Raw genomic sequence first — 15,357 nt, forward strand, 5'->3', positions numbered from 1 at the left:
CCCGTGACTTTCTGGAGCGCGGATCGTTTTTTTGCTTCCATCCAGCGCAAGCCCATCGCCCTCCGCACAAAAAAAAAAAAGACAAGAGAAAATGGCCACTGCCACTCCCTTTTTGGATGGTGGCAGCCATGGAAAACATGTTCCAAAAAGGCTGCCGTCATCTGAAACGGGACCTTGTGCCTCTTCTCTTTTGATGGCGGCAGCAAGACGAGGTGAGCTGAAGCCCAAAGCTCTGGTCCTGCAGGTAAATTGGCGTCGGGGGATGAGGTGAATCAGGTTTTTCTAATGTGGGTAGGCAACAGGGAGAGTTTCCCTGTTGCCTTCCCAAGTTAGAAAGAAAAAAAAAGGAATAAAAGAGACACGGGGAAGCGCCTCGGGTGGCTGGAACAGCAGGTGGGGTTTGTGTACTCTTGCCTGCTGTGCCAGCCACCCGATTGGCTTAGAACCCTTTCCCGGGTGCACATTCTCTTTCAAATTTCCTTCCATATTCCATGGAACCCCAAACGTTTTGCTTTAGAAACTGTCCGGACTTTACAGGGAAGTAAAGTGAGGAATCCCAGAATGTCGTCACTGCTTCAGAAGGGGGAGCCCCTTCCCATGAGGCCAGTGTGGTGAGGCTGCTACCAAAATGTCCCCCTGTGGGTGGTACTCAGCAGATGGATCTCATGGGAGCGGAAACCCCCTTTGGGAGCAGTAACGTCCATATCGGGAGACCAGTGTCCCCGTCAATCACCTTGCCCTAGACCCCATACCTACAATAACCCCACCTCTACTTAAACTTCTCCATCTCCACCCCTCCCTTAATAGACCTTGTACTTTTGTAGCCCAGCAAAGGTAGAGTACTGAGACGAGAACGATCTCCAATGAGTTCCAACATCATAACTCACTGAGACGAGGAGCCACAGGAGCAATACATAATACTTACCAGAACCACTCTGCCCATTCTAGTGGTTCTCGATAGCCACTTGGAAACTGTGTTAAAAGCAAAGAAGGACTTGACCAAGTGTCATGCCTGCCCTGGAGGAACTGCAAGACGGAGAGCGCTCAGCTGGTCTGGTGTGCAGGGACAGCGCAGTGAGCATCAGGGAAGATGCTCCTGGCTTCCCCATGGCTGGCAGTTGTGGAAAAACAGTCCTACGCTGACGAGAATGAAGCAGGTACTGAGGAGCCACCCATCTCTGAAAAGGAGAGAACGAAGCAGGGGAAGCCCAACCGCTGACCGCAGGCACACAGGACGTCCCGAGAACTTCGCAGACCACACAGCAAAGTATGACACCATGGGCCCTGTAAAATGGCAGACAGTACAAGGGGGGCAAGTAAGCCCATAGAGCCACATAAATGGGTCTGGGACCCTAACAAAAGTCAAGACATTCAGAAAATACTAATCAGGTGAATACCTGGTGTTAGGGAGAATTCTCAGAAATGTGCTAGTTCCCTCCACCTTAGGGACACCCAGCAACTTTGCTGGATTCTGAGGACTTGATTTTTTTTACCTGAGAGAGCAAGACTTTTTTCCCACTCATGGATTTTAATGTGATTTCTGAGCTTTGTGCTTCTTTTGGAGCCTCACAAACTTGTTAGGACAGTTCTTCTGAAGTCCAACTAAGGGCTTAGTAAAACCATTCAACTGAGACAGTACACAACTCCACTCTTAGTATAAGGCTGTACCACCCGAGTTCATGGTAGGGTAGGAGGGAGAGAGGGCTGTAGAATAAGTACAAGAGAAATTGTAATACAAACGATCCAAAGAAACACAAACACTATGTATGCACAAATAAAGGATTTATTTAAATACAAGTAGGCCCAGATAAATCTAGGGGTAGGTAAGCACTAAAACATTTTATGAAATCACAGTATGCAAACAACACTATACTTGAAAGTACAAAGACCCAAGTATAGAGCTTATTTGAAGTACTTAACAGTAGTTCTAGGGAAGTCAAAACCTTGTCATACACATTCAGTATATGTCAAGCCTATTCTTGGGGAGTAAAAATCAATGGTTACTTTTTACAATTACATTCAGTAATGCAAGGGCAGTAGACCCTTCCAGTTGTATAATGATTCTTAGCACAAATCACTTAAGTCAACTGGACAATATACTTGGTGAGTAGTGAAACACTTATTCTAGGTGCAGTAAAAACCTATAACTACTTTTGTCATAACACACAGTTATACCAGGTGAGTAAAACCTAAGGATGTAATATACAATTACAGATGCTTTTGAATTCAGGGAACCCCAGATAGAGATAAGCAGTAACTCTTTCAACTTATTTTTGGATGGCACACAGCTAACACAAGGTAAGTAAAACTCAAATACTTTGTTAACCTCACAATGGAGGGGGAAGTCAAACCCAATGTTACACTTTACTGAATAGTTATTCTATGGTGGCAACAACCTAATGCAGAATTATTAAGGACAGCCTAGCAGCAAGTCAGGGGAAGCAAGACCCAGTTGGGGGACACTCATACAATTCTCCTCAAAGGACTAATCTGGTGATACCAAAACTTTACTTTTGGCAAGAGGCACAACCTAATCACCGGAGAGTAAAATACCTTCACATCTACTTTCTATTAGACTGGCAAAACAGTTGCCCAGGAAGAAAAGATGTTAACCATACTTGTAAGAATAGCGCATCACACATTCAAGATCAGTAAGAACTTTAACTGTTCACTTAGAATTACAGTTACCAACCAACCAACTCTTTACAAGTAAGTAACTTTTAAGCACACATTTTCTTTTCTAGACAGAAGTCCCAATCCCTTGAAAGTCTTTACCTTATTCTTGTAGCAGGAGTGTCTCAGTGGCAGAAGGGGGGTCCCCTAGGACTAGTGACCAACAGGCAGTGTCAGAAAAGGCTCTTTAGTAGCAAAGGTCAGAGTTCCTTAGGAAAATTAAGCAAACCGGTGAGTACTGTACTTTAGAGTTGGAAGAGGGTCCACGGGCATCGCAGAAGACACCCTAGCAGGATTCTAGCAGTGAGACTGGGTGCACTGATAAGAGGCGTCCCCATCACAGAAAACCCACAGTTACACAGAAATCCTAACAGACTTAAGTTAAGTACATACCCAAGCCAACAAATACCTCAGCATTGAAGATTTTGCAGCAGGAGGACTTAAAGGTCTGTAGCCAAAATACCCTGTCAATGTTTTCCTTGTCGTGGTGAAAAAAAGATCTCAGAAGGGACTTTGCAGCAGGGATCGATGAAGAAGGCTCTAGGCAAGGTTTCCCTCGCAGCTGAATGCGGTTCTGCGGATTTGGCGCCTTTTCAAGGAGCAAAGAAGAAGACTGACAATCACGGTTGAATTCTCGTCGTTACAAAGGTCCAGCACTATGGTGACAGGACTTTTCAGACTCAGTTCGTGTCTCTGGAGATCCACCAGGATACGAACGAAGTTTCAGAGAGATTCAGAATACCGTGCACTGCACGATGGCTTGAGGTCCCAAGGGTATTGGGGTATTGCAACAACCCAAGGACGCAGCAACGCGTGGGATGACTCAAAATGCAGGTGTTCTTCAGTCTAGTGGTGGGTCTCACCAGGCTCTGGGTCAGAGTAGTCTTTTTCAGAGACCCCAGGTCGATTGGAAGGAAGGGCTACAGCAGGCTACGGTCGCTGGAAATCGTCTCAGCCGCATTTCCTTTGTCATCCTTCTTGGTTTAAGTTCCAGTGGTCGACATGTCTTCAGCTTCCAGGGTTGCAGTATGTATCTGTAATTGCAGCACAACCTCTGCATTCACTCCCCACATTTTACAAGAAGGGGCGGTCTGGTTGTCCAATCAGGACAGCCATCCCCCTACTGGAATTTTTCCCCATTCAAGCAAAGCGCAAGACAAAGGGCTGGGGAGTTTTGGACTCCTCCTCACTTCCTGCTCTCACAGACTGGAGCCTGGGCGGGGAGTCCAGGGGACTCCAACCGTAGACAAAAATCACACAAAGTAATTTCCCGCCCTGGTTAACAGGGGATGGAACAAGACACAACAAGAAACACTAAAATGGTGAAAAAAGACGACATGGGCCATTTTGATAAAAATGCACACCATTGGGTCCTTTCACAGCAGCTGTGAACACAGCCCGCGGTAAAGGTGCACCAAATTAATACAAGGTATCACTGCCACCAGCCATTGAAGGTAAGCTTGTCACTAACAGAATTGTTACAGTTTTAGTGTGAAAGGGGATACATTGCATCTCCCCAGCACTCCACATAAAGGTGGTGTGCGCTGGTTTCACTTAAAATGTAAAAGGGATCCAAAGATCCTTTCTACCCTTGGGAACTGTAGTTCACTCAAGGTTAGCACAAGAAAGTTAAAAGGGGAGTCTCTAGGGCAACCCAGCAACAACAGGCACTTACTGCCAATAAGATGTTAAAGAGGATAACTTTAAAAAGAGACTATGGAGTGTCTTAAAAAATGACACCCATAAAAAGATTTAAAGATTATGTGAGTGTGGAGAAAGGTTCCGACTCACTGAGGTATTATGCAAAAATATCCCACTAGTAAAGCAAAGGGTTCTGGGGTTGACCCAGGTCAGGAAGATTTACCAATTCTGTGCAAATCTTACCATACAAAACTCCATAGGCATCATCTTTTTTCATCATGTCACACAACACCTTCAGTGCAGTGGCACAGGGAAGTCTTTCAGATTTCCCCAAGGTTTAAATACCTTCTCTTGGATAAACTACTGTTTCCCAGAGCAGTAAAGTGAAATTGACTTTACTTACATTTGTATCTTTCTAGACCCAACACACACTATCTTACAATAGGGTGCTGGAGGGGTTACCTAGTATGCCCTTTGTCTAGCTTCTCATGTAGCAATTTTATATCACCCCTTTCCTCACTGAATGGCTGGTGGCAGTGGTTTTATATTAAGTACTGTGGTGTGCATTTACCGCGGGCTGCGTTCGTGGCTGCAGTAAAGCCCCCCAGAGTGTCATTTTTGTCAAAATGGCCCGGTCTTTTTTCGCCATTTCTTTGTGGAAAGGTCCTTCTTGAGATTTACTCTGCACCTAAAACTAGGTTTGGTCCAAATTGTTCGTTTTTCCTTTGGCGAGATTCACGAGTGAAGCCTGCCTCTGGCTCCAGGGTGTCTGGGGAGGGCAGGAAGTGAGGGAGGTGCCCGAAACTCACTGTGCTTAGTCTCCTAGGACACCCAAAGGCACTCTGTGGTGATTGGCTGGCTGACTGTCCGGCAAGTGATTGACAGCTAGGCTGCAATGAATGGGAGAGAACTGAAAAAAAGGCAATGCTTTTGGCTTGGAAGGCAGAGTCGACCACTGGACGAAGGAACCGAAGAACTTGAAGAGGACGCCTGCTGCAACTCCTGGACCGTTGGTTTGCCCGGTGAAGCCCTGCTGCTGTGCTGAAACTCCAAATCCGTATTGACAGAGAAGCCCCTGCACGGACGAATTCTCCAATGAACTCCAAAGTAAGCCACCTGGACATCCTTCTCAGAGGTGGTTGAATTTCCACAGAGTTGCTGCTGGAAACCGTATAGCCAGGGAGACAAACGCCAGATTGTGTGCGTTGCTTTTAAGCTGGCCTACAGCTTCAGAAAGATCCTCTGGACTCCCAGGAAGCAGGACTGACCGAGCCTGAGCCCCCTCAACAGAGTGCGAACCCCAGATGCAAGGAAAGTCCATTGACAGCCAGGAACCGCAGTGTTGCCATTTGCCTTAGACGCAAGGAGTTGAAACACTGAACAGCTGCTGATTTGAAGACTGCCAGTTGCGAGCGTTGACTGCCCCATTGCAGTGCAGGAGTCCCCAGAAGTCACCCCTCTTGTCCCCACGACTGAGGCCCAGGAACAGTGAGATTTGCACAGGAACAGACGTCATATGCTGCATCTTTTCTTCAATTCAAAGGTACTGTACAAAGTCTGAGAGAACTTACCTCTTGCTGTAGAGTTGCTTTCATCGTATACTACTCACAAGTCTAACAACGTGTGGCCCTACATTTGATTCTTCTTTTCTTCAAAGACTTCTAAAACTTTGTGCAAAGTCTTTTCTACTTACCTACCAGAAGTGCTTCATCCTATATAAGACCTTTGCCCATTGACTTTGGACTAGACTGTTATACTGAATGACTCTGCTGTAGGGATCCAAAAGTACTTACCCACTTAAGTATATTTGTGATCTCTTGTTGTTCTGTTCTAATAACCTTTTCCTTTTGCCAACATAATAGTATTCTAAATGCCAACAGTAAGATATTAATGTCTCCAGTACCCTAGCTATTGAAGTCACCTGAGGGTGTAGGTTGTGTCTGTGGGCCATCCCAAAAGAATCTTTACCGATTTAGAAACAGTGTACAGTATTGAAGTGTATTTGTGTGTTACTATATTGCCCCCTTCTGAAGAAGGCTTATTCTAACTGACTGATAAATAAAATAATTGTTTATTCAAGAAACCCTGAGTATAAGTGTTTATTTCAATACTTGTCACTGTGAATCTCTGTGCAACTCCTACAGCTCACATTGACCCCTCTTGAGATAAGCCTGGCTGCTGAACACGCTACCAAAACTGTAGTACAAGCTTATACCAAAGGTTGTTTCCCCTATACCTGTAGTCAGAGATGTTTGTAGTGTTCCCAGAGGGTACTGCATACAAACTTGGCCTAACACCTGGCAGAACAGTGAACTAAGTTCAGTGGGGTATTGGTGGAAGCCCGCAGTGCGAGTCTGAGGCCTGCACCCATATAATGAGGACTGTGAAAGTGTATATGCAGCACTTAGCAGGCAGGTACACCAAATCTGGATGCAACACCACAGCTTGGGAGTGCATCTAGGCTTTTCTTCTTCGTCACAGTCCCTGGTAGAGGGGGAAAACCAGGTCTGCCAACCAGGGTCAAGGACCCACTCCAGTTTGGAAAGAAATTCAAACTCGCTGTACCTGATGAAAAGGAACCACATTTGCCCTGACAGAAAAGAAGCATGAGACGGGCCAATAAGGGGACCGATTCCTCCCCAACAATTGTTGAACTTCCCCGGTCTTGTTCAGGCTTCTTGTGAAGGGAGATCTATTCCAATACTTCAAGCTTTGAAGATTCCAGAACTGGTTTTGTCCAAAGAAAGGGTGCCACTCCTGTAGGGCTAGAAAGACCCTCTCATTTAGATCAAACAAAGGGTGAGGGACAGAGTTAGGATTCTGACATTGAGACGTTTGCTTTGGATATTCTGACGCTAGTTATTTCAGTTGAGGCAAGGAAACCCCTCAAAGAGTTGGGGCAAAACAGGGTTTTCTTTTCCCTTCTGCACTTGAATCCATGTTTCTAATGATCACAATGATCCCCCCCCCCGTGTCAAAGTCTTACTTCTGCACCCTTACAAAAACCTTCAGATTCACTCCCCTAGCCTTTTGCTCAATTTGTTATAGGGAAACGGGTCAGTCCTTCAGACCATCAGTACTACTAGGTTTCCTTTTTGTCTTTTTACCTATTTGGAAACTAACAGTGCACACAGAATCCTGCAGTGCATCGGGGATATTCTTTTTATATGACCTTAGCCTTTTACACTTGGATTTTTGGTTACTTTTATGTGCGTCTAAAGACAAACTGGTATACATACTGAAAAAAGGTCTTGACTAGTAATTGTTTTCTTTTTTTATTGTATTTCTTTACAAACCAGATCAACAACCACACCCAACACCACAGACTCAAATTCTGAGTCACAAATAGTTAAGTCACAGTTCATGACTTCCTCTTACAATACAAACTCACATACAAACTGGATAAATCAACACAAAAATTACAATTACAAATGCATTTTGTTAAATGAAAAAACACATGTAAACACAGGGAGTTAGAGGGTCTAGTCAAACTTCCATCTTGAGGTTACATAAAGACATCACCGACCGGTTTTGACGTAAAGATAGAATTATGAACGTCTTCATCAGGGAACAACTATTTCTAAAAAACATACATATGTGTGACTAACTTATTGCTAAAATCCTTTGATCGTTGGATCTAAAAGCTTTTACCTAAAAGATAGGATAATAATGTTACTGACGGGTTACGTTGTTGAATATCTTCTGGAACATTTCACCACCACAATAACTCCTATGTCCCCACTCCTAAGAAACTTTGTTACTTTTGGGCACAAAGCCCCATACATCAAAGGGATTGTTCTTATAAAGTTAGGGTAGCATTCTTGTGAACTGGTTTCATTCTACTGCGTCACTACTTAATTTTGTTGTCCAAGTTATTCAATGCATTCCTAAAAACCAAAGCCGACTGTATACGACATACATTACTCACTGTAATCATATTTCTGATGCTTGAATCAGCTTAGATTCACATGCTTTGCATAGGCCAACATCTAGTGGTGGGTACAGAGTATTGCAAGACTTTTTTTCAAAGTTTGAAAAATGGACGTCAACAGTGGATTTGTAAAACTATCCCTAGTGTAACGTGTACTGTACCAGTGGTCCTTCACATGCAGAGGTCCCTCAGATTGTTCTTTTTTCTGACATGAAGCAGCATTAAGTGTATGCGCGAGTACAGGAAGGTAAGGAAAGATGTAAAATGTCAAAGTACCTTTAACTCCAAGGTGGGAGGAAGGGTGGCGCATGTGAATCTAAGCAAATAAAAGCATCAGAAATACGATTTCAGTAACTAGTGAATGCCTTCTGAGGCTCGTCGGCCTGCTTTGAAACACATGCTTTGCCGAGAGTAGCGATCAGTACCTGAAGGTGGTGGGTTGTTGGAAGCTACAGTGGAAAAAAAAGATTCTTAACACTACCTGTCCCACCTCTGAATCACCCCTTGAAGGTGCATCTAAGCAGTAATGCTGTGTGAGGGTGTGAACTGAACTCCAGGTAGCTGCTTCGCAAATGGCATCTAAGAACACTCTTGCAATAAAAGCTAGAGAAGCCCCAGTACCTTGATTTGAGTGTGCTCTGAGTGTGAATGGTAATGTTCTCTTGGACACTGAATAAAAGATTTGGATGCATTTGACAATCTGTGCGTAGCACCAGAGTTGCGCTCCCCCTACTATTATTCTGTCAATTCTTCTGCAATGCCTGTGAAGCCTTAGCAGTAACAGCGGCTTGATGCCCCTGGGCTTAGAGCACTTTATAAATGTAAAAATAAACACATTTTGAACTGCCGACTTAGATACAGTATGCCCTTCTCTTCCTTAGGTAATGGAAACAAATAATTGATCTGTATTCTTCAATGTTCTTGTTTTGTGTAGTTAGCACATCACTGCCCTCCTGACTGATAGTATATGGAGGCTTCATTCTGCTGAATTTTGAGGATTGTCAAAGAATGGAGGAAGTTTGATGGATTGATGGCCATGGAACTTTGAAATAAATTTAGGAGAGAAATGTGGATGTCTACGTAACACAACCTTTTCTTTGTGAATAATAATCAACCGATCTTGAACTGAGATCTTGCAGTTTGCAGACCCTCCTAATTGAAGTGATAGCAATAAGAAAAACAGTCTTATAGATGTTTAAGACTCGCTCTATGCATGTATGATAGCGGAGTATTGTGTGATATTACTACCTGCTTATTTAATTTCTTAGTGTGCATTTATTGGCCTAGAATAAATATAGTATAGTTCTCCGGAGACAACCTTGACACCTCAGCACTTACCTTGATTGTGTTTGGCTAATGTAGAAGATCAAAAGGAGGCATACTATATTTTTCCATCTTCAACAAGGTTTATTTAAAATTAAGAAAAAAGCCTCACTTTCCCTAAGCTATGGGTTTCCTACCCAACTAACCAGGGTGCTCAACTTCGGTTAAATAAGAGTCTGTCCACCATCCAAAACTAAGCTACTCTGTCTCTACCACTAACAAAAAACAACTAAAGTCCAGGAGAATGACTGCCTTCTTCTGGGGCCGCTTTCTTAGCAAGTTCTTCTCAATATAAGATCTTTAGATATTTCTTGGGGATCAATTTCAACAGTTAACATTTCCAACTCCCTAGCTTCCCCTTCTCCTAGCTTTTCAAGATCCTCTTTATAGGTGCTCCCTTCCAGGGAGGTTCTTCAAATCTCTTTCTCACATATACTTTAGTTTCTCTTTCTCCGATGCCCAACTAATGTCTTGAGAATTATAAACAAACTTCTTAAGGTCACAGTTCTCAATTCTTTTATGACTTGGCTTTTCATTGAGGCGAGTAGGATTATCCCAGTGATGATTATCACTCTTCTGGGTATTTGGTCTGCCTCTGTATTGTATTGGGTTAATTATATAGCGCTCTTTCCCCATTTGTAAGGCCACAATGCGCTTTTTGGTTGGAACGCCTTTGGTGACCATAGTCAACGTGTTGGAAGCTCTAATTGTTTTACCTTAGGAGAAGCATGTGTACATTTTCACTGGACTAGGACTTAGGTGGCTGTCTAGGCTCAACAAAGCAGGCCAAAAAGGTCAAGCACGTGGGTAGGCACTGTTGGTGGTTTGACTTCTATTGTTGGGAGAGTCGATGTGTGGCCAGTTATACCGAATTTCTTTTCGTTGGTAGTCGCTGTATGCTAGTGGCAGAGGTGTTGAGGTATACAAGTGTTTGTGTGGACGGCTATATGCGCTGCTAGACCGGATGAGCATAGCCATAGCTGCATTCTACGGTGCATGGATGTTTACAGTGACTGCAGCCTGTGTCCACAGAGGTTGTGTGAGGTATACGTACTGTAGGCTTCGAAGTTGATTGGCTACAGCAATCTTTGTCCAGTGCAAATGGATTGGTATCATTCGTCTCTCTGGTGCGAGGGCCTTGGCAGTGAGGGCGGGTGAGTTTATAGCAGTCTGCCACAGCGAAAGCTGCTGGCTTCCCTGGTAAATTAGTTAGGTAAGGAATGTTGTTGTGCATGGGGCGACAGTATGTCAGATGAGCCGCTGCAAATGCTGCCGGCCTCTGTGTTGCAATTGGTCTAAGGTAATGTAGGGTTCGGTAATGTGGTTTCGAGGGGGACGATTTAGGGGGATACTATGGGAAGCCGGGATTTTAGGGCCTTTTAGAATTTCAGGTGGTTTTCAGTGTTGCGAATGTGTAGGGAGTTCCAGATCATTGGCACTTGGACGGAGGAGGAGGAGGAGGAGGAGGATCCGCCCATCCTGGAGGAGTTGAGAGGTGGGACCACTAGGTGAAATGCTGTGCGAGATCGGAAATTCCTTCAGGGCTGGTAGGGAACGATTTTGTCTCAAAGGAATTCCAGTCCGGTGTTGTGGACGGCGGGGTGGGAGTTGCACATGGCTTTAAAGGCAGTGCGTCGACCAATTGGGAGCCAATGGAGGATTTTTAGTGTAAGGCTGATGTGTTATCTGGCAATTAGGTTAATGAGCAGGCGTGGTACCACGTTTTGGATTCTTTGGAGTTTCCTTAGTTGAGATTCCGTAATGTGTAGGTAGAGGCAGTTTACGTAATCTAGGTGGGACAGGATGATGGAGTTGATGGCCGAAAAACGGTGGGGATAGGTGAGGTAGGAGAAGATACGCCGGAGAATGCATAGATGAAGAAGCAGGTTTTAGATACGGTGGTGGTGTGTTGGGTGAGGGATAGGTCAGAGTCCAATGTGCATCCCAGGTTTTTCACCACAGATTGCCGGGGCTTGTCCTAGGGGTTGAGGCCAGGTAATCAGTGGGAGTGGGGGTGGGGGCGGCTGGGTGGTTTTCCCACAAAATAGGATTTCAGTTTTCCCAGGGTGGAGGATGAGGTGGTTGGTCATCATCCAGTGGTCAATTGCCGAGAGGCATGACGACCTGTCCGGAATGCCAGAGCCTTGACATATTTGGATTTTGAGGATTATCTGGGTGTCTACGTAGTTGTAGCAGGTAAGATTGTACGAGCAGATGATTGCGGCCAGGGGTTTTATGTAGAAGATGATAATTAGGGGTTATAGGGATAATCCTAGTCTTTCTTACTGGCAGTAGGGTGGAAGTGTATTCCTGGAACAGCTAGCACGACCCCTTAACTCAAGTATTTGATGTACTAAACTTTTAGTTTGTGTCGTCAGATTTAAGAGTTAGTCTAGATATTTCAGGTTTAGAGGAGAAAGACTACAGTCCTGGCATATGGTATGTATATTGAAAAACAAGAGATACATTCCCTAATTTGGGAAACTCACGTCCCCTGCACACTGTTTGTGGCTCTATAAAAAAAGCCCAACTTTTTAGATAAAGGTAACAATGTTTGGTTACTGTTAAGTATGATTTCACACAGAAAGTTCAAAATAACTTGACTGTATTTCAATTATTCAAATTCAAAGTAATAATTCAACACAGAATTCTTTTCTTCAGGTGTGCTCTTTTACTGTCCAACGCTTTGAGATTATGTATCTCTTTAGGGACTGGTTTTAGACCATATCTACAAAGAATATTAACATTTTTTTAAATTAAACAATTATAGTGTTATCAGATTTCTCAAAAAATGACAGATCCTTAAAGTAAAGATACTTCGGATCAGCTTGTGTATCCGAGTTGACATTGTGCAGTTAAAATATTTCTTTTCAAGTCTCCATCTCCTTTGAATTCTGAAGATTCTGAACAAGTACACATTACTCATATTAAATTCATTTCCTCTTAGGATTCCTATTGATTCAGTAATTTTACATGACGTAAACAGTACCACATTTGTCAAAATCTTATCTATTTTTATGAAGGTAAAGGCTTTCTTCTTTACACTATTTAAAAGAACCATGTGGTATGTACTGTAAACTCCATTCATAAATACATATAGATCAATCTATAGCAATTTTTTAATAAAGAATTGTTGACCTTTAAAAATTGGACGGTGTCCAATTCTATCGTCTGTGACCAGATTCATCTATGGACTGCAAGTAGTGCACAGCAAGTAATGTCTCTCTACCATATTGTCCTCATTTCTTTGTTTAACCTGAATACTTACGATTAGTTTAGATTCCAATCACTACTCAATTTAACTCACAATGATTGTATCACACTTACTTTATTGGCCTAGTGTTAGGGATAATTCTCATAAATGTGCCAATTCCCTTCACCTTAGAGCCCCCCAGCAACTTAGAGCGTGAGCTTTTTTTCCCCACTCTCTCATGTATTTTGATGTGCGTTTTACTCTTGTGTTCTTTGATTATGGGGTTTTAGACAACTCCATATGCCTCATCGTTTCATGTGCGTTACACAGCACCCTCAGTGCAGTGATACAGGGAAGCCTTTAAGCTGTCCCAAGGTTTAAATACCTTCTCTGGGAAAAACTACTGTTTCCCAGAGAAAGTAAAGTTTAATTGACTTTACTAGTCTTTTTAAATTCCTAGACCCAGCACAAACTATCTTACAATTGAGTGCTGGAGGGGTTACCTAGTATCACCTGTGCCTAGAAACTCATGGAGCAGTCAAATGCTATCCTTTCCTATCAAAATGGCTGGTGGCAGTGGTTTTACAACAAAACTACCATGATTTTTCCCGACCGCGAACAACGGTAGCGTTAAATCGTGGGAGCCATGTTTTTCAAGATGTCGTCGGAGCCCCCTCTATAAAAACAGGTCCCGGTCTTTTTTCACCATTTCTTTTTGGAAAGGTCCTTCTAGACTTTCTCTGCACGCCAAACCAGGTTTGGTTCCTTTGTTCCTACACCTTTGGCGGGCTTCAGGACTGAAGACCACCTCTGGGCACGAGTGTCTGGGTGGGCAGGAAGTGAGGGAGGTGGCCGCAACTCCCTGTACTTAGTCTCCTAGGAGACACAAATGCACTCTGGCGTGATTTGCTGGCTGACTGTCCGGCAAGGACAGCCACCCTGCTGAGTGAGTGATAGCTAGGCTGGAATGAATGGGAGAAAACTGTTTAAAAAAGCGAGTCTCTTGGCTTGGAAGGCAGAGTTGACCACTGGAACGAAAGAACCGAAGACGAGCTGGAAATTGACAGCTGCTGCAACTCCTGGACCGTTGGCTTGCCCGGTGCAGCCGTGCTACAGGTCTGAATCACCAAGTTCATCTCGACAGAGAAGCCCTTCAAGGACGACTTCTTCCTTTGAGTTGGTGGGACCAATCAACTCGTAAGCCACCAGGACACCATTCTCAGAGCTGGTTGTATTTTCCTCAGAGTGCTGCAGGAAACCGAATAGCCAGGGAGGAGGACACCCAGTTTGTGTGCTTGAAGACAACTACCGGAATCAAAGAACTGCCAGTTTGACAGCTTTGTGACCAGTCACTGTGCCCCAACGTCGTCCGACTTGTCCTCACGACTGAGGCTCGGGAACAATGAGATCTGCAGGAACTTCCAGGAACAGAAGTTTTCAGCTGCATCTTGTTATTCAATCTAAGGTACTGTGAAAACCAGACCGAGAGAACTTACCTCAGTGCGTGAAACTTGGACAACTTGCAGGCCTAGTCAGCTTGTGACCCGACATTTACATTTCTTCTGAAAACTACTTCTGAGAAACGTGGCAAAGACTTTTCAGTTCATCTACCAGAAACGTTTTTACCTAAACAAAACACTAGCCCATTGACTTTGACCTACCTATTGCTTTGGACCAACTCCTCTGGTGAACTCAAAGTAACTATTTGTTTTATTAACTTATGCCTTTTTGCTCCTCCTTCAAAGTAGTTTATATGTTTCAGAACCGTTTAGTTTGAAGTATTGTAGGATATTTTTGTGTGATATTGATTGCCTCCTTTTAGTGAATGTTTTCTAACTTGAGTTTAAGTGTCTATTTTAATACTTGCAATTGTAGACCTCTGTGTAACCTCATTACAAGCTCCCATCCCTCTTGAGATAAGCCTGGCTGCTCAGCTCACTACCAATAACTGTGTGGTACAGACTTATACCAAAGGTTGGTTTTGCTTACACCTGTAGTCATAGTTGTGTGTAGTGGTCCCAGAGGGTACTGCATGCAAACTTTGCCCAATACCTTCACCCTGTTATATGTGCTAACTGGGACGAGTGGGTTCAGAGGTAGAGGCAATTCCCCTGACAGTAGAACCGAGATTCACCAAAGGGATCTGTGTCAATTCAAAATAGAGTAGGGATGTTTTGTTTAGCAGATCTGAAGGTAAGGAATTGGTCTGATTAGACTTCATCATTAGGCGAGGTAATTTACCTGTGACAAGTGCTACAAGTGTGTCAAGTGACGGAGGTAAATTCTTAAGTTCTTTCGATGTTTGTTTCTATTCCCGTGATGGTGAAATCAAATCTATCCAAAACGGTTTTTTTTTTATACAAAACAGTCTACAGTCTACAGTCTTTCCACAGTGGTAATTGTGGGAGTTTCCCTATTTTTGAACCTTCACACCGCGGAGCGGTGAGAGGAGCTGTGAGGCGAGGTGAGAGGCAGTCTGTCGCAGTCTACAGTCTTTCCACAGTGGTAATTGTGGGAGTTTCCCTATTTTTGCAACTTCACACCGCAGAGCGGTGAGCGTAGCTGAGAGGCGAAGTGAGAGGCAGTCTGCCACAGT

At 43.8% G+C, this 15,357-nt stretch overlaps 1 protein-coding gene across 2 annotated transcripts in view; it reads right to left on the bottom strand.

Annotated features, from left to right (window-relative positions):
- Positions 1-15,357, bottom strand: part of FBXL20 (F-box and leucine rich repeat protein 20) — an 867,163-nt gene that overhangs the window by 186,061 nt on the left and 665,745 nt on the right. The window lies entirely within an intron of this gene.

This window comes from Ambystoma mexicanum, chromosome 13 (genome assembly GCF_040938575.1).
Source record: "Ambystoma mexicanum isolate Mex_15411 chromosome 13, UKY_AmexF1_1, whole genome shotgun sequence".
NCBI classification, from domain to species: domain Eukaryota; kingdom Metazoa; phylum Chordata; class Amphibia; order Caudata; family Ambystomatidae; genus Ambystoma; species Ambystoma mexicanum.